The following is a 22088-nucleotide window of genomic DNA, read 5'->3' as shown; positions in this document are numbered from 1 at the left end:
ATATATATATATATATTGTGTGTGTGTGTGTTTGGAAATTTGATGATTCGGTTTTATAATTACAAAGTGGTGCTGAAAAGTTCCTGGCTTGAGTAAAAGGAAATAAAGGTGAATTAGTTAATTATGGTTTTAATCAACATATTCCCCTCTCAGATTCAGACATTTATTGCAGCGATCCTTCAGTTTTCCTAAGCCGTGTAAAAGATATCAGAATACTAGGCCTCCAACCAGGCTTTTCTTGATATCCTTAAAATCAGCAATTTTTCAGCACTCCGCCCCATATAACAAATTTCACAATTCTATTGTTAAATTCAAGTTATGAATACTCGCCTCGTTTATATACTTCAATTTGAAGAGATAATACGCTCTAATACTTTAGTACTGTGTACCTCTTCATTCTACTGACCATACTATCAGGTTTTTAATCCTATTTCGGCAGTAGCTTTTCATATGTAATATCAATAGTGTTTTGTTGAAATAATTTACTGGGAAAGTGAAAATATATACACTGTTGCACCCGTAGTTCGGTATTAAATAGCTAATAAACTTCTAACAATAGTATTCCCAGAAATTTATTAATAGAAATCACAAATTGTGACCAGTTCATATATCATTAGTATTAGCATTTCAGTATTAAAAAAATCGCATCATTGGTTGAGACAAAAAAATAAAAAATTAAAAGGAATTTGATGTAAACACTTTTCCCTTGAGCATCACAAACATGTTCGGAGTTTATGAAAATGTGCATCACCTAGTCAGAGAAAGGTGTGGAAGGCATGTGATATCACAGGGCTATCTAAATCTTGTGAGAAGAGGTTACTCTCAGATTAAGCGACGCACATTTTTATAAACCTCTCATGTTTTTTATGCTCCACGGTAAATAATTGTTGAGATAGGGGAGAGAGGAAGAAGAAAATACGGTGAGAGAAAGAGAGAGAGAGAGAGAAAGAAGGGGAAAAACGGAAAGGAAATAGAGATTGTGAGAGGTAGAGAAAAAGTGAGGTGGAGAAACACAGAGGCAAGGAAAGATAATTCATAGTTCAGAGGAAAAGAGAGAGGCGGAAGATGAGATAAAAGAGTTTGTTACTTAAAGGGGAAAGGGGAATGAAAGAGTTACTTAACATTAGAAGAAAGAGGAATTCATGAAGGAAATCGAAAATGGAGACAAGTACAAAGTGGAAGTTCTCTTTACCTGAATGCCTGCTTGTCTTGTTGTCTGCTTGAATGTGTGTCTGTCTGTCTGTATGTATGTGTGTGTATACATATGTATGTATGTATGTATGTTTGTGTATGTATCTATGCATGTATGTACGTATATCCGCAAAGTATGTGTGTGTTTGTAAGTGTGTATATGTCTACGATAACAGAGATGGAGAGAGAGAGAGAGAGAGAGAGAGAGAGAGAGAGAAGACAGACAGACAGACAGACAGACAGACAGACAGACAGACAGACAGACAGAGACAGACACACACACGCGCACATAGAAAGAGAAGCTAAATATGTAAAATATAAGAATGGGTAAGAAAGAAAACAAAGGCAAAGAAGAGTATGCGGAAGAAAATGATAGAGAATGAGAGTAAATGAGAGGCAAGGAGTGAGAGAGAAATAAAAAGAGAGAAGGAGAGAATGAACAAAATAGGCGGAGAGAGAGAGAGAGAGAGAGAGAGAGAGAGATGCACAGAAATATGTTATAAGGATAAATGAGTGTGTGCGTTTGAAAGAAATATAAAGTCAGAAGTTTTGCGAGAAACAAAAATGGGAATAGATGGGAGACGGAGAACAAAGAGATGCAAAGACGAAGCGGATGAGAACGAAATGATGAGAGATAGAAAAGGCTAGATTTATACAGTGAAAGATGGAGAAGTGATAAGATGAACGGAAAAGGGAAGAGAAAAGGAGAAAATATGAAAGAGATAGTTGTTATTCCGCTCCAAGTCAGTTCTGCTTGAGTAGACATATGGTCAACTATATTCCAGCCGTGACCTTCACGTCTCTTTTCTCTTGGGTCACGTTATCAACTGCATCCTTCCCTTTTTAAACGACATGTTGGGGTTTGGGAATATTTGGTGGCTGGTGGAGGTACAAATTAGAGGCTAGCTCATTTGGTTGTAATTAACGGAATAAAAAAGATTGTGAGCTGGCAGTATCGTTAGCACGTCGGACGATATAAAGTTGAGGCATATCTTCCGGCGTTTTACGTTCTGGGTTCGAGATCCTCCGACGGCGACTTTACTTTTCATCCTTTCGGAGATGATATGAAATAAGTACCTGTCGACAACTGGGATCGATGTAGGCGACTTGCTCCCTCAACCTCAGACTTGCTGGCCTTCTTTCAAAGTTAGAAAGAATTTACGATAAAAGTGGCGTTAGAAAAAATTCGTAAAACCTCAGAAATTTCATCTTCTGGGACCTTGGCAAGAATTCATGAAGAGGTAGTATTGCAGTTTGGAGGTTGAGAACAGATTCTATTCTTGTTCCCTATAGCTATTATCAAAAATGAAACGGCTTCCACACTCACTGAAATGGGACCTTCTTACTCAGGCATGGCTTCACATAGCCAAGAAAGTGTCAAATTAGCAGGGTCGTCAGCGCGACGGTTAAAACGCATTGTCGTATTCGCTCTGCTTCTCTGGTTGGTCTTCGAGTTCAAATTTCGTCGCTATCAACTTAGCTTTTCAGCATTTCATGCTCGATTGAAAAAAAAATTCGATAAGAAACAGTGCAGTGCTGAGATCGATTCTTAGGCCGCCTTTCTTCGTCTCTGGATCGTATTTGTAATTCAGTGGTCTTCCCTTAACACAGTGGTTCAGTATGAGAATTGCGCCTAGGGTACACGATTCTATGGCGTTCTCATACGTTTGGTAGCAACTGAATGGAAGTGAATGCTCAATGTCGAAACCGACGGAGAATCCCCGATATAACGTTATCGCCACTTGTCAGAACAAATAACGGAAAGCTATTCGTTACTCCCACCCCGTTTCAAAAAAAAAGAATTGCTCCTTAAAGGAATTTGAGACTTTCTCCAAAGCATTTATGGAACCATCCATCATAATTGCAGTACCCTCCCTCCTCTTACTCTCCTCCACTCGTGTCACTGTCTTTTCTCTCTCCCTCTACCGTTCTCGTAGCTTCTTCTTTCCTTTTCTTTGCGTTACCATTCATTCATTCCATATTGTTTTGCTTCATTTTTGAAAGAATGTTGGTTTTTCTTCGTTTATTTTTTTTTTCCTTTCGTTACTCGGTTTCTTTTACTCTTTCAAAAATATCCCAGAAGTATTCATCACGATAACTCAACAACCTATTTTTTCACTACTTATCTTACTTCCCTCCCTCTCTCTCTCTCTCTCTCTCTCTCTCTCTCTCTCTCACTCTCTCTCTTACTCTCTCCCTTTCCCTCGTTCGCTCTCTCTCTTTCTCCCAATTTTTGTTCATTTCTCATGTGCTCCACTTTCTCTCATTATCTCTTTCTCCGTCTCTCTCTCCATCTACCTTTCCATCTATCTATCTCTTTATCTTTCTCTCTTTCCCTCGTTCGCTCTCTCTTTCTCTCTCACACACACACTTCTACTTTACGTTTATTTATCATGTGCTCCTCTCATTCTCTCTCTCTCTCTTTCTCTTTCCGTCTTTCGCTCTTCCTTTCTCCTGTTTTTCTTCATTTCTTATGTACTCCTCTGCCTCTCATTATCTCTCTCCATCTCTCTCTCTGTTTCTCTTGCTCTTTCTCTCTTTCCCTCATTCGCTCTCTCTTTCATTTTGTCTCTCTCTCTCTCTCTCTCTCTCTCCCTCTCATTCTTTCCGTCTATTTCTGATGTGCTCTTCTTTCGCTCATTATCTCTCCCTCTCTCGCTCACCCTCTCATTTTCTCTGCAACGTTTTACAAACAATTCAGAAATTCACTATACAGAGAACATTAACATTCCAGAGAGACTCAGAAATCTGCCAGCAATTAGTATTGGCATTAAACCGGAAATTTGCTTCCACTCAAACAACGCAGGACCTATTTGGAAAAACATTTTAGTTGAGGAGCCAATGTTGTAACCAAGAAATATAATCCTAATGCCTCTTAAGCCATATTTTAACGTCTTAAAGCAAAATAGAAGGAAAGGGCTAAATAATATGACCCTAGAGGCCTTAAAAATATTGTATAGTCATGGTTAAAGAGCCTTTGATCATAGATTTTCTTCATAAGGTTCGAATAGAGTGTCATCTCTAAAAAAGATGAATGAGGGCTGGAGACACCTGATGAAGGCTGGAGGGTATATCAGCCGAAAAGTTGTTTTAACAACAAACAAGATTAGGACAAATATCCGTCGAGTGTAAATACTGCAATAATTTTACATAATTTCTCATCTTTTAAATATAGAACTGAATGTGCCCTGTAGTCCATGATGGGCTGTTCCTGTAAAGATGTCGTGATGATCAGGGTTTCATAGTCGCAGGCTCAGATGTGTGGGTGAGAAGTTTGCTTGCCAATCGTTTAAGCCTGGATTCAGTACTACTTCGCAGCAATTTGAGCATTTGTATAGTTCGTGACACCTTGATCACTAGTAGAGTTCACGGCACCTTGAGCACTACAGTAGTTCCTGGCACCTTGAGCACTTGTACAGTTTGCGGCACCTTGAGCACTAGTGTTGTTCCGAGTGAATAAAGCCTTATGAATGGATTCTGTAGGGGAAAATGTGTGGGAGTCCATTGTGCATAATTGTATGTATGTGTAGATAGATAGACAGATAGATAGATAGATAGATAGATAGATAGATAGATAGATAGATAGATATGTATGTATGATGTATGTGTGTGTGTTCATGTGTGTGCTTGTGTGTGTATATATATATATATATATATATATATATATATATATATATATATATATATATATATATATATATATATATATATATATATATAAAGATTCAATGATTCAAAGAAATAATGGTTCAAATTTTGTCACCAAGCCAAGAACTTCAGAAAGTTGATTAAATTAACACCGGTGCTCAACTGGTACTTATTTCATCGAATCTGAAAGGATAAAAGTCAAGGGCTTCCTCGGCGGCATTTGAACTCAGAACGTAAAGACGGGCGAAATGCCGCTAAATAGTTTGTCTTAGTGTGATAGCGATCCTGCCAGCTCACCGCTGTTTCAATGAAATAATCCTTTCTACTGTAAGCACAAGGCCTCAAATTTCGGGGGAGGGACTGGTGAATTTCATTTACCCCAGTGCTCAACTGGACCTTATTCTATCGACCCCGAAAGGATGCAAGAGATAGTCGATCTCAGCAGAATTTGAACTCTGACCATAAAGACAGACGAAATGCCGCTAAGCATTTTGTCACCATTTTAAGGTTTCAAATTTTGGTGGTACAGTGCTATCACTTTTTGATGGGAGGGTTAAGTCGATTACACTCACCCGAGTGGTTGACTGGTACTTATTTCATTGACCCCCTAAAGGACGAAAGTCAAAGTCCACCTCGGTGGAATTTTAAACTCGGGACATAAAGACGGGCGAAATGCCGCCAAGCACATTGACCGGCGCGATAGCGATTATGCCATGCCAGCTCACTGACTTTGATTCAATGAAATAACGCCAGTTATACCGGTGAGTATGTAGTCGTTAAATGTACGACGAAAAATTTTGACACCTAATAATATTATTCTGACTCTTATTTAAAAATTATAATTAAGTAAAAATGAATATAATACTGTTTGTATGTTTTTTTATGCCTACCATAATTCTAACACAGTACAATTTTTATTTGATGCATAAATTAGGCAGCAGAAAGACACTAAACAATTGACTATATTTTATTTGGTTCTATTGCATTTTCTCTTTCCTAGTAAATAGATAGCACGACAAATAATCAGTAACAAATAATTATGCAATAAAAATAGTAAGGCGCGTGGCTCAGTGGTTAGAGCGTCGAGCTTACGATCGTGAGGTTGTGAGCTCGAATCCCGGACCGGGCTCCGTGTTATGTTCTTGGTGCAAGTCCATGGTCAGTGTCTACCGAACGGGGTCACAAAAAATAATTACGAAGTATGCTGCTGATTCAAAAAATGAAAGTGCAATAAAAGTTCTGAAACTTCAATTATTTCACAGTTGCGATAGAACTCGTGAGAGCATGTGATATCTATGCAATTTACTTCCTGGTTTAAGGAAACTGGAGTATTTAGAATGATACTAATAGCCAAATTGGGTGTGCTGTGGAGTGAATAATGGTACCAATATGGAGAGGAGGTATCACTGAATTTGTCTTAGTGTTGCACGTAAACCAGAATAATGGAACACATCCCTATACAAGTATGATATCTATGAGGGAAGTAATCGAACGAGGAGTCAAAGTGGTAGCACAACCAGTTAGGAATGGCGGCCAAATCAAGCAATTCGTACTAATGAAACAGCCATCAATTATAACATTTGCTTTGCTGCGCAGCTCCTTAGACCGTTATGTCTTCTACGATATACCAGCGCCCACCAATGACTAGTGAGTTTGAAGACGTAAAATCGTGTGTATGTATGTATATAGGTATGTGTGTATCTAACTCTCTATCTATTTACTTATCACTCTATGTTTTCATCTCTCTATGTTTAGACATACACACACACAAGACACTTGAAGAAGGCTGGAGCGTACATCAGCCGAAACGTTGTGTTAACAACAAAGCAAGATGAGGACAAATATCCGTCGAATGTAAATAATGTAAATAATGCAAATAATTCCTCATCTCTTAAATATAGAACTGTATAAAAGAAGTTACTGTTATGATATTGCTCGATGCTTTCAATTCCGACCCTTTTATCGAGGGAGAATTGAAATACTCCGTGCGTTGAATTTCTCATGTATGCGGAAGTGACGGAAATAATTGGAACGGAAATTTTCTGGGATGCTTGAACGTACGTACGACATGTTTTTCTAAGACATTATGTTTTAGGTGGTGGGTTTATTACGAGGCTTTTAGTTTGTGTTCACATTATAATTATGTGGGCCTTACGTAATCTAATGTGTGCCTTAAGAATTGTTGATAGAGGGGTTAATCAGTTATCTATTACCCAGTCTATTAGACTTGTAGTGGTTTTCAGTTTATGATAGATAAAACAATCTCACGGGTTTTACTTTTAGACCAAAGTTTCATAAAGTGGCCCTTAACGTACATGTGTGGCTTTATTTGAACTTAAGTTGAACCCCTAGCGACTTGTTTTAAATGGAAGGCTAAAACAGATTAAGCCAGAGGAGAAAAACGCTTATTTCATTCGTAGAAGTTTTGCTGATATTAGAAAATGGAAAAAAAAAATGTTTTTGCACAAAATTAGTTCAGAACCACTACTTGAGATTATTGTAGTGCATGGCTATTGTTACATACACTGTCACTTTTACTGACATACTGACGCTTAACATACGTTAAGACACATTTAACACGTGTTTCTTTTTTAAAAAAAAATGGCGTTGCTTGTTATTTTCACACACGTACATATCAGTAAGATTTTCATAGGCATATACATACATTAATATATATGCATGCATGCATAAATATATATATATATATAATGTGGAAACGTACACACACAAACACAAACACACACACATATACATACATACACACACACATATATATATAAATATGTACATATATTTATATATAAATATATATATATATATAAATATATATATATACACACATACATATATATATAAATATGTATATATATTCATATATATATAAATATATACATATATACACACATACATATATATATGCACACACACACACACACACACACACATATATATATATATATATATACATATATATGCATATATATATACATACATACACACACACACACACATATATATATATGTGTGTATATATATATATATATACAAATATACAGAAATACATACACACACGGACATACATATGTATGTATGTATGTATGTATGTATGTATGTATGTATGTATGTATATGTTTATTTAGCAAACGTTTTAATCTTATTGTTGTAGCATCTCTGGGAAGAACTAAAACAAAAAGAAAGAAAAAATCAAACTAAAATTACCTGACAACTTATTGTAACATAAACATTTTACTTAATTCCTAACAGATTTCTAAAAACTGAGGTAATTACAATAAATGATTTATGTCAAATTTTTCTTCAATTGAAACAAAAAATATATATATATATATAAATAAAAAATAAGGATTTCTTTGTAAAACAAATTACTCAGTGCTATAAAAAAAAATTCAAGAAGAACAACAAGAAAAATCAACTTGACAAAACGCATCATATATTTAGAAACCCTTTGGCACGATAATTCTTTTAAAGTAGTTCTGTATCATGGATTTAGAGGCTTTTGCCCTCTGTCAGCTGCCAACTCGATTTAAACTCCTAAGTAACTAAATATGTTTGATGTTTACACCGCATATGAAGCTATTTTCGGTCGAAAATTTTGGGCTAATAACAAGAATTCTCAATCCAATTTCTTCAGTTATCAAATTAGATCGAAAACGTTTTATAGATTATAAAATTAGTTTATAAATTAATCGTCTTTCTTTTAGCAACAGACAGGTGGAATTTATATTAAGTAACCGTTGAATTTTATCAAGCAGTCGTCATCTCTGAACGGAGGTGAAGTTTCTTTATTGATGCTGTAACACAAGTGAAGGAACGTAGCCAGAACGATTAAATGTTCTAATGAAAACTTTCCAATTTAGATTAACTTTTAAAGTTTTCATTCGTATAAAATCGTATGTACGTTGCTGATATCGTTTTTGTTGTTGTTGTTGTTGTTTTTGTTACTAAGACCTAGGACAACGCTAATCGATCACATGAAAGACAATCCAACTATATTCACCCCGTCCTTTAAGAGTATATATTACAAAATTAACCGTCTACGTTAATTTTTCTATGTTACGCTCTAAATATGGAGACATATGACTGCCATTTCTAGCAGATCGAGCTACTTCGTAAAGAGCCTCCCTGTTGGTTCGAAGTTTGTTATATAGAGTCTGATGTTAGGCGGCGAGCTGGCAGAAACGTTAGCACGCCAGGCGAAATGCGTAGCCGTATTTCGTCTGCCGCTACGTTCTGCGTTCAAATTCCGCCGAGGTCGACTTTGCTTTTCATCCTTTCGGGGTCGATAAATTAAGTACCAGTTACGCACTGGGGTCGTAATAATCGAATTAATCCGTTTGTTTGTCTTTGTTTGTCCCCTCTGTGTTTAGCCACTTGTGGATAGTAAAGAAATATATATAGAGTCTGATGCTGTTTGTTACTCAAGTAAACTCCTAGTATTTAAAATAGATTAACCAGTTAACATCAACTGTCTCCCTCTCTCCCTCTCAGTCTCCTCTCTCCCTCTCCATTTGTTACCAATTCAGACGATTTACAAACAGTCCAGCAATTAAGGCAAAATAACTCCTAGTATTTTATAAATAAAGTTTATTTAAAAGCTATGCTTAGTTTTACTCTAGTAAGTTGTCGACAAAACTCATTTTAAAAAAAATAAATACATCTTTTAAAACGTTACACATGTGAGACCCTATCATATGTATATTTAACACGCAAAAAACACTTCTCTCAGTTACTTTCCCTCGGCTATACGGTTTCAAATATTTAGGTTGCATGATTGATGAGTTGATTTGACATTTGGCAGAAATGATGGACCGTCATTAACTTACTCGTTATTTATCTTGTGCTTAAAGACGTGTTTCGTGAGCTTAAATTTCCGTGGTTCTAGATACGTAATATACAGACATATTCAGTCTAGACGTGAAAAAAATATTTGGATCGCACCCCAAACTATAGAGTGATGAATTGATCAAAGAAACAGCGCAGATAAACATCTCGGACTTCATCCAAAATAAGTCATTTCACCGATTATCACTTATTCGTAGACGTGTTGTTTTATTTCTCTGCGAATTCTCTCTTCAAAACAACGACCTACGCGCTTTTGCAATAGGTAGGTGTATACCGCAAACGCAGTATATCCTTCTAGACACATGCGTCTCTCCTCATCTTCTCAACTTACCGAGTCGCAGAGCCTAAGTGCTGTACCATCTATTGATCCTGATATTTACTTGTTAGAACTAATGTTCAAGTATTCTCGTCCCGCAATATTTTTCCTACTGACATCGGTTCGAACAAATATTGAAGTTGAGTATAAGCGGAATTAATCTCGACCTGCATGAGGGGATACATTCATTTATGGGTACTGAAAGTAAAGCGGACTAAATCATAAAGAAACGTGACAACGAAGAAAAAGTTTGGAATGTGAAATGTAAAATTTTCAAGGACTTCGATTGAATTTAAGTAGCTTATTCCTTCATTTACGTACTAACCTTCTAATATTATTTCATGAAAGAATTGTTTTTATTGGACACAATAGATTTATAGATGTAGTTTATAAATGTAGAGATATTTGCTATTTGAATTGGAAGGAAAGAGACACAGTTTTAAACAAGCGACAATTGGAAACACAGAAATTTGATGTTAAATTATATTTACAGAAAAAAGTACCAGGACCTCTCACGTGAATGCCTTTCTCTTAAAATACTTAGCGACAATAATCTCACAAATGATTGATATATATTGAGAAAGAAAAACCACCTCGTTTTCAGAAGAGGCAGAAATGACAGCTCATATAGGTGAACAGATCAATTACGATCTATTGTGGGAAAAGAGGAAGTAGACATCTCATTTCTTTGACAGTATGTTCCATACGTGCTTGTTGCGTATAAAAAAGAGAATTATAAAAATTAACCCCATATTTTATATTAGAAGAATGATGTTATACACAGTTGGTGATAGAAGGGTGAGGGAAAAAGCCTGTTAACACTCTTGTCAGCATTGTCATTCATTCTATCTTCTTTGATATAACCATCGGGCAGAGAAAACTTGCAGTGTGATTTATCTGATAGAGGAAAAGAGATACTTGACGAAACTCCTATACGTGAAATATTTGGGCACCGATCAACACATGTTATAGGAACATAAACCTTCTTCCAAGAAAAGATAGCTCAAACTTTTCTCTAAATGGAGCTGTGGTCAAATCCTATTTTATGGTCTTAACCAAGTTCTAAAATAAGTCGAAAGGTAAGCTACTATAAATCGGCACGAACTTTCCGGACAACCCAATATTTTACTTTAAATTAATGATTAATGCCGAATTCATCATTAAGCGATTTATGCAGGATTCCTCAATTAAACATCATGTTGTGGAATGTTTCAATTGACTGCGACTTGCTACTATTGTACCACGCTTATAAGTATTCGAATATTACCCTGAAATATACGTGAGTTATTCATTTCAAAATATTAGGTTCTTATCAGAGGTTTATTCGCAATTATCAAGGAGTCAAGAATTAGGAGGGTGCCAGACATGTTGCTAGAAGCAAAAGCCATGCCTGTCTTAAAATGCATCCATACATCTTATAAAAATAAAAGAAAATACTTTCAGATGGTCATGGATTGAATGCTTTTCATCATAGATCTGTTTCTACAGGATAATATTAATAATATTAACAGCAACAACAACAACAGCAGCAGCAGCAGCAGCAACAACAACAACAGCAACAATAATAATAATAATAATAACAATGACAATAATGATACTAAATGTACAAGGCAGTGGCTCTCATGTTTTGTCTTGGTATAAAAGATGGGCTACAGCAAATATTTTGCTTAATACCACAGATTTGCTTGTCAACCTTAACCTGTTGTCGCTTGGTGGCTGACGATATGTACATCTCTGATCACGAGCAGAAGTTATGGGCAAGCATCATAGCCATGTGTTGAGAGCAATTCTTCGGTGTTTGGATGATTCATCTCTGCAGACATGGGTGTTTCGCTCAACAACCTTAAATGACCCTTATTCAGGGACCTTTTGAGCGGGAGGGGCTACACAAACTGAAGAAAATTCTAACTGGGCGCCACCTGGAAGTTCATGTGCTGTTTGTCTTGATATGAGATCACCATGTCGTGCACATATGGTTGTAATGCATGTTCTTTATCAGACGGAAAGTCATGACGGGTATGCCGGGCTTCGTATATTTTACCCCTGTGTCACTTTGATGACATGCACTCCTCTCTCTTTCATCAGTAATAATAATAATAATAATAATAATAATAACTAGCTTATAATAATAATAAAATTTGAACTAGCTTACAAAACAACCACAATTGGACTGGCCAAATATCTTGAAATATCGAATGACTGGATGCTAAAGCTCGTGGAAAATCACGAGAGACGAAAGAAGCTTCATTCTATCATCAAGGAAAGCAAAAAATTTGCTATTGATCTCGTGCAGGATACCCAAACTGAACAACCCGAGGGAAGTACGGCAACTATTGTTGCAAAGAAGGTGAAAATGATGGCAATGAAAAAAGCGCACGAGCAATTGGCTGATAGGTGGGAGGAGAAACCTCTGCACGGCAAATATGTGACCCGCAGCAAACAAGCTGATGTTGACCAGAAGCAAACCCATCAGTGGCTGCGGAGCTCAGGGCTAAAAGCAGAGAGCGAAGGTTTCATCCTGGCTGCTCAAGACCAAAGCCTATTAACCCGGAACTACCAGGCCCATGTGATGAAAAATGGAGCAGACCCAAAATGCCGATTCTGCAACGACATGATTGAAACAGTGGACCACCTAATCTCTGGATGTAAAGTCTTAGCACCAGTGGAGTATAAATTAAGACATGACAGAGTTGGCCAATATCTCCACTGGCTAATAAGTCGGCATTACAATATCAAAACTGCCGACAAGTGGTATAATCACCACCCTGAGGCTGTAACTGAAGGAGAAAATGTAACCATTCTGTGGGAGTTTCCAGTACATACAGACCGAACCATCAAGGCCAATAACCAGATATTGTTGTGAAAGACCAAAACAATAAAGTTTGCTTATTGATCGACATGAGCATCCCTGTGATCATAATATCTCAGCGAAAGAGTTTGACAAGCTCAGAAAATATAAAGACCTACACATTGAATTGAGAAAATGTGGCATCTCAAGGCTGTTACAATACCAGTGATCGTAGGAGCCTAGGAATGATCAAGAAGGGAACCGAAAATTATATGAGAATGATCCCTGGCTTACCATCCCTGCAAGAAGTGCAAAAGATTGTCTTAACTGGTACATCACACGTATTGAGAAGAGCATTGTCGATGTGAGAACTGTTGCTGCTCATGTATTTTAATTTAACTTTAAAAAAAAAAAAAAAATTAACGAACTACTGAGTTTGGTTTAATGGCCTACCAATATACACTATGAGTTTCTTTGCCCTAGGAGTCGGGAAGACACTCGGCAAGAAATGGAAGAAAATTTGAAAGAAGAAAAAAAAAGTAATAATAATAATAATAATGGTATTAATAATAATAATAATAATAATAATAATAATAATAATAATAATAATAATAATAATAATAATAGTAATAGGTAAAGGACGAAATTGCAAGGATGTGGGTAACGGGGAGAGGAACTGTTATCCCAGTAGTTGTAGGAGCACTCGGACCACCAACAACCAGGTGCGAGAAATATGCCGGAGTAATTGGGATTGACATGAGAGCAGAGCTTGCCCAAGCAATTGCTCTATTTGGGTCACCGAGGATTTAGAGATTGGGTGTCGAGAGTCTTCCGCAAGAAGTTAACATCCAATTATCAAAGCTTATAATTTGCCGAAAGGGACCCTATGAAATCTGTGATAAATAGAAGAAGACGTCAACGACGAGGACGACGAAGAAGCAGAAGAAGAAGAAGAAGAAGAAGAAGAAGAAGAAGAAGAAGAAGAAGAAGAAGAAGAAGAAGAAGAAGAAGAACAACAAACAACAACAACAACAACAACAACAGCAGCAGCAACAACAGCAACAACAACAACAACAACAATATCGACAACAACAACATCGACAACAACAGCAGTAGCAGCAAATTCGTAACTATTCTAATAACCATGCGGCACTATATTAAATCTTTGTTCATGTTCACAAAGTCTTTGTAACACATGAAATCGTTACAAAAACTGACGAAAATAAAATAAAGAGACAAAATAAACAAGTCTATGTATCTATGTATATATATATATATATATATATATATATATTAGACAAACAAAAACTATAACATTATCAACAACAGCAACAACAACAACAACAACAACAACAACAACAACAACAACAACAAAAACAGAAAATCAGACGGAAAGGAAAGAGAAGAGAATAGTTTCGAACATTCTTCTAGAAGAACTGATTACAATGAAATGATCCACATGAATTTAAGAGATTGTCGTTAAATCCGATCAATGGAAAATTTCCGAGCAACGTATTATTTCAATTGAAACTTTTTGGAACTTCTCCAGTGACATACAATCATTTTGAACATTTGTTGCCCGAATTTAGTTGCGTTGTACGAGTGGAGAGAGTGGTCGACCGTCAAAAGTACTTAGTAGCTCCCTTGTGTGTGCTAATTCATCTGTGTGATCTTATTATCTTTACTGCCGTTCATAAAACATTTCACTTAGAACACAGTACAAGACTGTTCAACCGTAAACACTTATATACATACGTATGTAGTATATGTTATGTGTGTAAATAATATATTATATATATATATATATATATATATTATATACATATACGTATATATACTATATATATATATATGTATGTATATATATATATATGTATGCATATATAATATATCATATGATATATATGCATATATATATATACACAAGATACATACAATATATATGTTATATATATATATTATATATATATATATAATTATATATGTATAATATATATAATATATGTGTGTGTATATATATATATATATGCATATACATAATTATACATTATATGTATACGCATACACACATTCCAGCCACACAAAATTATACGGAGTGTTTGTGAGTGAGTGGCGTGTGTTTACGAGTGTGTGCGTGTGTTTCTGTGTATGTGGGTTGTGTGTGTGTGTGTGTGTGTGTGTGTGTTGTGTGTGTGTAGCTGTGTGTGTGTACATTTTCCATACTTATATGCAGATGCATTACACACATTGTAACACAGGCATACAAGTCACTGACACACAGATATGAGGTAGCTGGATGCAGATAGACCTAAATGTTTCCTTATGTATATAGATGTGCTTGAGTATACGCATCCGCGTGTACATATGTGTCTATATGCTATGTGCATAATTAGTGAATGCGTATGTTGCATGTGTTTTAGTAACGCAGGTTCTATATGTATATACATAATAGAAATATGTTACAAAAAGAAAATAGAAACTACACGTGGAAATTTAAGGGGAAAAGCAAGAAGAAAGATAAGCGAAAATGCATATTGGAAATCAAAAAGTAAAGGATTTTTATGAAAAGTAACGATAGATAAGTACAATTAGATAAACTGAGGTAGGAATAGAAGAAATAAAAATCATTATTTTGAATTGTTAAAGAGATTCAAAAGCATACCGGTTTGGTAAAATTTCTAATCATTGCTTTGAATGCACACCGATTACTAAACGGTGTCAGGTCTACTAGTCTCTGAGTAAAAATATTATGTGTAAGGGAGGTAAGTAGTTCTGGATTTGGTGCAATTAGGGTAGATATAGATCTGTAATGTGTGTCAACGTGTGTGAGTCTGTGTGTCTGTGTCTGTGTGCTTGTGTGAGCATATGCGTGTGTTTTGTATAATGCAGGCTGATTGCTCTTTGCCGGAAGTGTTTTCCGTGCTGAGAGATTATCCTACCTCTCTAACATTTGCAATCATGACGTTAATAACTCCCACATTTACAATAAAATTTATATATCAGGTCGGTCATATGTTTCTTCCCCGCCAGTTTAAAAGTTTGTGAGAAGTTAGTTTGAATTATTATGCAGTTTGCGTTATACAATTACTGTTATCTTATAAACAATTGCAGCGTGGGAGGTGGTTATAAGCCATTTAAGAAACACACAAAAACCGTTAGATTCACGAATATTTTCGTCGCTTTGAGACCGCAACCTGTTCACTGCAAGATGCAGCACAGAATTTTGTCAGTGAACAGGCCGCGGTCTCAAAGCGACGAAAATATTTTGACAAAGTTAAATTTATATGCTGAAGTGAATCTAACGGTTTTTGTGTGCTTCTTAAATGGCTTATAAACACCTTCCACGCTGCAATTGTTTTCGTTCCAGCACACGATCTCAGATCAGGTCACTTGCTATGCAAGTACATCTCTGTTATCTTATAGTTTAAACTAAAGGTATTTCTGTTTCTGTTTTACCGAACTTCTCATAAAATTCATAGCTTCTATAATTAATATATATATTTAGTTCTTATAACGCAATTTACATGTAAGTTATTTTTGATATAACTTCCGTTTCATTTTTCATGTATTCTTCTTTGGATTGGTTTTAGTATCTGGTTATAATACACGTTGTCGACCAGTATTTGCTGTATATTATACGCATTTATTGCCACTGACATTTTGTGTCTGCGTGAACAATACTTGTCTTCATAGAATTATTGGTGCAAATGAACCTGACATATTTGTTGTTTTCTATCTGTGAACTTAAAAGGAGTCATTGTATATTTCGTAAGTCTACAAAATTATTGATAGGTGTACAATTTGTACATTTGTACATTTTTAGTCATATAATTCACATAAAGTGAATTGTTTCCAGTTGTTCTTTTCTCAGTGTATTCTGGTGTACTTTAATTTCGTGTTGGTTATTTGTATATTAATATACGTAAACTATATGTTGTTGAGGAGCTGACAATTATCCAGTATGTTACTATTTACTACCTTTGAAATTTCCTAGTCATTGACAAAGTTGTTTGGTTTTAAACTTTTCTCTGTATTAGTTATATTGCGGTTGTAAATAGAAGTTCATACTGAGATTTCTGTCCGTAATTTAGACAGTGGGTAATATATTTTGTGTGAGATCCAGAAATTGATCTTCAACTGCGAATTCAGCGATTTTTCCTTTGTAGAGTTTTCTTAGAATATTCATATTACTAATTCGGCTTCAAACAGAAGTTCGTAAATTATCAAGAGCTGAGTAAATATTCTTCATTATATATTCATTCCTTACCGATTTATCGATATCTTTAACTATAGAGTATATCCGTTTCTCGTTTCTATATCCTAAGATGACGCGTATATTTGTCGTTCGTTCGATCAATTTATTCCAGTATTCTGCTTTATGCTGTTTTGATTTTTGCTGTTTTACAGTCCGGTTTAATATTTGTATATAGGGAAACAACTTTTCAATTAGGCTTCTAGATCTATCTTTTCAATCAATGTTCCTTCGCATTTTAGCGTGACATTTTAAAATTCATTTGGAAGAGTATGTGATAGATGCCTCATGAAATTTTATAGTAGTACATAGACCAATTTTCGGGATCAAATGATGCTGGCATATGTTGCAGCTTTTTTGGCAGGGATTACAAAATTTCAGTAGATAATATCAGCGAAATTAACTATCATGTTGGCCTGCAAGTGCGACCTTCTCCCGCTAGTTAACCATGCAACTACAGCAAAGAACACACCCTGCATGCTGTTCAGTATATTACATAAAAGTAAAACAAAACCGAATTGAAAATCATAGACTATTAATGATGGACATAATAATCCTATTAGAGGGTACTGGTACAATGAAAACACAGATAATTAACATTGAGACATAAACAAAAGTAAATAACTTAATAATGAAATATAAATTTAGCAGCCATGTTTCAAATACCGGTGGTAATTGACAGTGAGTACCATAAAGAGTTTGCAGCTCGCCAAAAACACTTAATACAAATTATAATGTTTCTAGACTTATGAAGCTCTAGGAAAATTGATGATGATTTTTAGGATTTACTATTCTGAACTAGCTGCAAAGCACTCATGCGAAATTATATATGGAAGAAGCAATTTGATATAAAGTAGATAAAATTTGAAGATAGTAGTGTATTCATTACATCTCTGAAACAAAAATTGTTCTGCGCGTATAAAGAATATATAAATTTACACTGTTAGACAGCAAAGAAAGTAAAATTATGCAATATAATTCCAGTAGGTATTCATCAGATCACGAATACATACATCATTTCTGGATATATGTACAAAGCATGTGAATAGAAATTCTAGAGTTAAAATAAAGATGTGTGTAACTCAGTAAGTAATAAATATTTATAAAACCATATATACTCTGCTTTTGAATACGTAGTAACGTATATGTCTTGACTATTTAGACAGTAATATAATATATATGTAAGTAAATATAAATAGTAAAATAAATAAAATATGTAGATATATAAATATAAATAGCAATATGAATAAAGTATATAAATATATAAATTATAAGTCAGCATTATAAATGAGTTATACTAGATTAATGCTTGAAAGAAAAGTCGTTGTACGTACAAAAGAGGATAATTTTCCCAAATATTACATACACAGCACCGTGCAATTTACGAACAACCTCGGTACCAACAATCGGAATATCATGAACGCCTGCAAGGACCATAAACTTTAAAATTTAGTCCGAGTTTAATGTCGTAAAAATAGATGCATGCAGAACAAGAAATTAAAAGAATAGTACGATTCCGATTGATACGTTAAACTGAATATGCAAATTACAACGACTAATACACATATAATATTCACATGCTTCCCTTTCATGAAAGAATTCATTCGTCCTTGCATACATGCAGAAATTAGTAAATATGCTCAAACAAACCACTCCTTCAATCTTATATCACAAATATTTAAACCACCACGTGTCACAGAGCAGTTAGGCATTATCAGACAAAATATACCAGGGTGAAATAGAAAAGATCCCAAAGATCTCAGGAGCTACAAACGAAATAACTAGCATCTGGATGTTTTCGTAGAAAGACTTCTTATTAAAGTCACGGCGTCAGAAATAATAAAAAGTGTATTAATTAATAGATACTATACCAGTCCCCATGAATTAAAATACCGACGGTATGCACTAGAATTCTCAAGAAATTATTAATGTGCTGTAAAACAGAAGCTCCGTATCTTTGTACAAAATGCAAATAATATGAGCAAAAATATCGACAATGTATTGTTCTCCTTCCCAAGCTCTCGCTCGCAGTGTTTTGTTTTATCACAATAGAAAAGGACTAATACGTTAAAGACCAGGAATGTGGACATTATCCACGGCTTAATGAACATATTGAAGGTCTTGTGATTATTTAACTGAAGAGATGGGCATCATCAGAGCATTCAAAATCCCGCATCCGGATCAGTGAAACATCTGAATTTCTGATATAAACATACAGAAACTAAAACAGGTGTACGACACATATATTTACATTCTAATATCGCGTCGCCATTGATATGTTAGAATACCTTTATTAGATTCCGGCGTTTCGAACACCAACAAAGGAATCCACAAAATAAGACTAACATCAGCCAACGAGGAGTATTATTGAAAACTAATAGGCCAGTCCATAGAACAATAGCAGAACACGTAAAAAGCACATAAAGCAGACGACAAAAATGCATTCGAACAAATCATAAATTATCATTGATAATATATTACTAAAACAATATAATTAAAGGCTTCCATTGTCATCAATAGTAAATCAGAAGCACATAAACCACATTGGTCATAAAATTATAAATGTAGGTTTCTGAATTATACTGCAAACATAAAATGTGTTAACGTCATAACTGAAGCATTTATATTGGCTATATAATACACTACTCTCTCACAGACAAACAGCAATACCCACAAAAAGGGATCATTTGTGGTGAGGGCAATACTCAAAATATATCACAATAATATAAATACGCATTAACAATGATGATATGAACATGATCTTGTCACAAACAAGAAACACTTTACTGACGACGCTGAAATTCAAATTCCGATGATAATATCTACACGGGTCATACTGGCCTTGCTTTGCATAAAGAGATTAAAAGAGGCATCGACATTACATCAGCCTGAAGATGAGACTATGAAGCTGTGGGAACATTTGATGTTGGATTTAGGAAATTTAATGTTCCACAGAAACAACAAGAAAGGCACAAAAACTGTAGAGAAATAATACTGTTAAAAAACTAAGAAAACCTTACACATCTGAGAACACAGTATATGCCTAAAATACAAGCTGCCCCTATATGTATATATATATATGTATCCACAATTGTCCTTATACGATAAGTATATTTTTCTCTAGCATTGATACGACTCTTAATCTGTCTCTTCTCCTCTCTCTCTCCTCCCTTATTCACCTTCCTTTCTTTCCCTCTCATCAGTCTTCCCCCCCTTCTACGTTTCTCTATCTCTCTCACCTCCAGCCCCCTCGATCTGTCTCTTTTTTCTCCTCCCTCGTCCACCTTCTCTCTCTTTCATCTGTCCCTTTCTCCTGTTTTGTTCTCACGTGACCGCTAGCCGCTGTTGAGCGCTCTTTTCGTTTCAGCAGTCGCAGAAGCAACACGTATTTGTTCGTCTCCCTGCGGCCATTAGGCACAACTTCACAAGCCAGCCCCATAACTCAACTCGTCCTGTCGAAAGACCCTTGTCCTACGTCCTGGTTTTGTTTGTTGTTATTTTTTATTTACCGTTATTGTTTTTACGTTTTTGTATTCTTATTGGTGTCACGTATTCTGTATTTTTGTTCGTGTACTTCGTTCGTTTTCCGTATCGTGTGTATACATTCGAAGCTTTCTTCCAGGGGATCTAATGCGCTTGGCTTAGATTTCCCTGGCGGGCTGCCATATCGGAGCAATCTCAAGATAATCAGCCGAAATTGCTAAGATGATCTGGTTCTTGACTGATGACTGAGGGCTTCGAATGTCCCGTCCTGTGGTTCTTTGTGTCTCTTGGTGTTTCATGTTCTTGTCCATTAGTAATTATTTTTACTGTTTAGCTATATATATATATATATATATATATATATATATATATATAATATTATATATATATATATATATATATTTATAGAATCGGTTACTTGAAAAGGTATGCACCAGGTACAGTTGGTACAGTTGGATAAAACTGTGCTCGCAGCCAATGGTTGGAAAATATCAAAGAGGATATTCCAGTTGCGTACAGAGAGAAAAGCCAAACGTGTAAGTATCTACCGTAAGAGACTGGTTTAATGAGCTGACAATTATCCATCCTCTGTTATTCATTTGATTATATATATATCGGAGATCCCCTTTGGTCATAACTGACAATGGGATTGCACCTAGAAAGTTACCCTCCGAGGCACAAGTCCGGGCAAGGTTGTTTATGGAAGTCCAGCAGTCGTCCATACATACCGGCCTCCCCCTATTCACGCCACCAGTGATATCCAAGGGAAAGCCAATGGCCGATATAGCCTGGCACCAGTGACATAGCAACTCATTTCTACAGCTGAGTGAACTGGAGCAACGTGAAATAACGTCTCATGCTCAAGAACACAACACGCAGCCCGGTCCGGGAATCGAACTCACAACCTCACGGACGTAAGATTATGTATAAGTATATATATATATATATATATTATATATATATATATATATATTATATATAATATATAATATATATTATACATATATATATATATATATATATAATATATATATATATATATATATATATATATATGTATGTGTGTGTGTATACATACATACATGCATACATATATACATACATATATACATACATACATACATACATGCATACATACATACATACATACATACATACATACATACATACATACATATATACATGCATATACACTTTTTCATGATGAATCAGTGACGTACAATACTCGTACGGTTTCTTGTCCTACAGAGCCAGGCATTTCTGCTGGAGCAGGAATATATGATCAAATCTTTTCTAACCGTTATCTCTAAAGCCATGAGTCGCCTGAAACGTAGCTCTAGTAAACAGTAGAATGTAGTTTGTGTGAGATTTTGAGGCTATATGCAGCCAGTTAAAAGTTCACGTCATGGCGTCTCACTTGGTTCATACCTGTAACATCTTCCTGTTACTGTAAGATTTAAAAATAAGAAAGAACTGATGACTTACAGTACGATTTGTAATTATAAATCTATTACTAGGAGGCATCTGCGCTTATTTGTCAAGCATTTATA

This window comes from Octopus sinensis, linkage group LG3 (genome assembly GCF_006345805.1).
Source record: "Octopus sinensis linkage group LG3, ASM634580v1, whole genome shotgun sequence".
In the NCBI taxonomy this organism is placed as follows: Eukaryota; Metazoa; Mollusca; class Cephalopoda; order Octopoda; family Octopodidae; genus Octopus; species Octopus sinensis.
Note: the sequence above shows the minus strand (reverse complement) of the source record.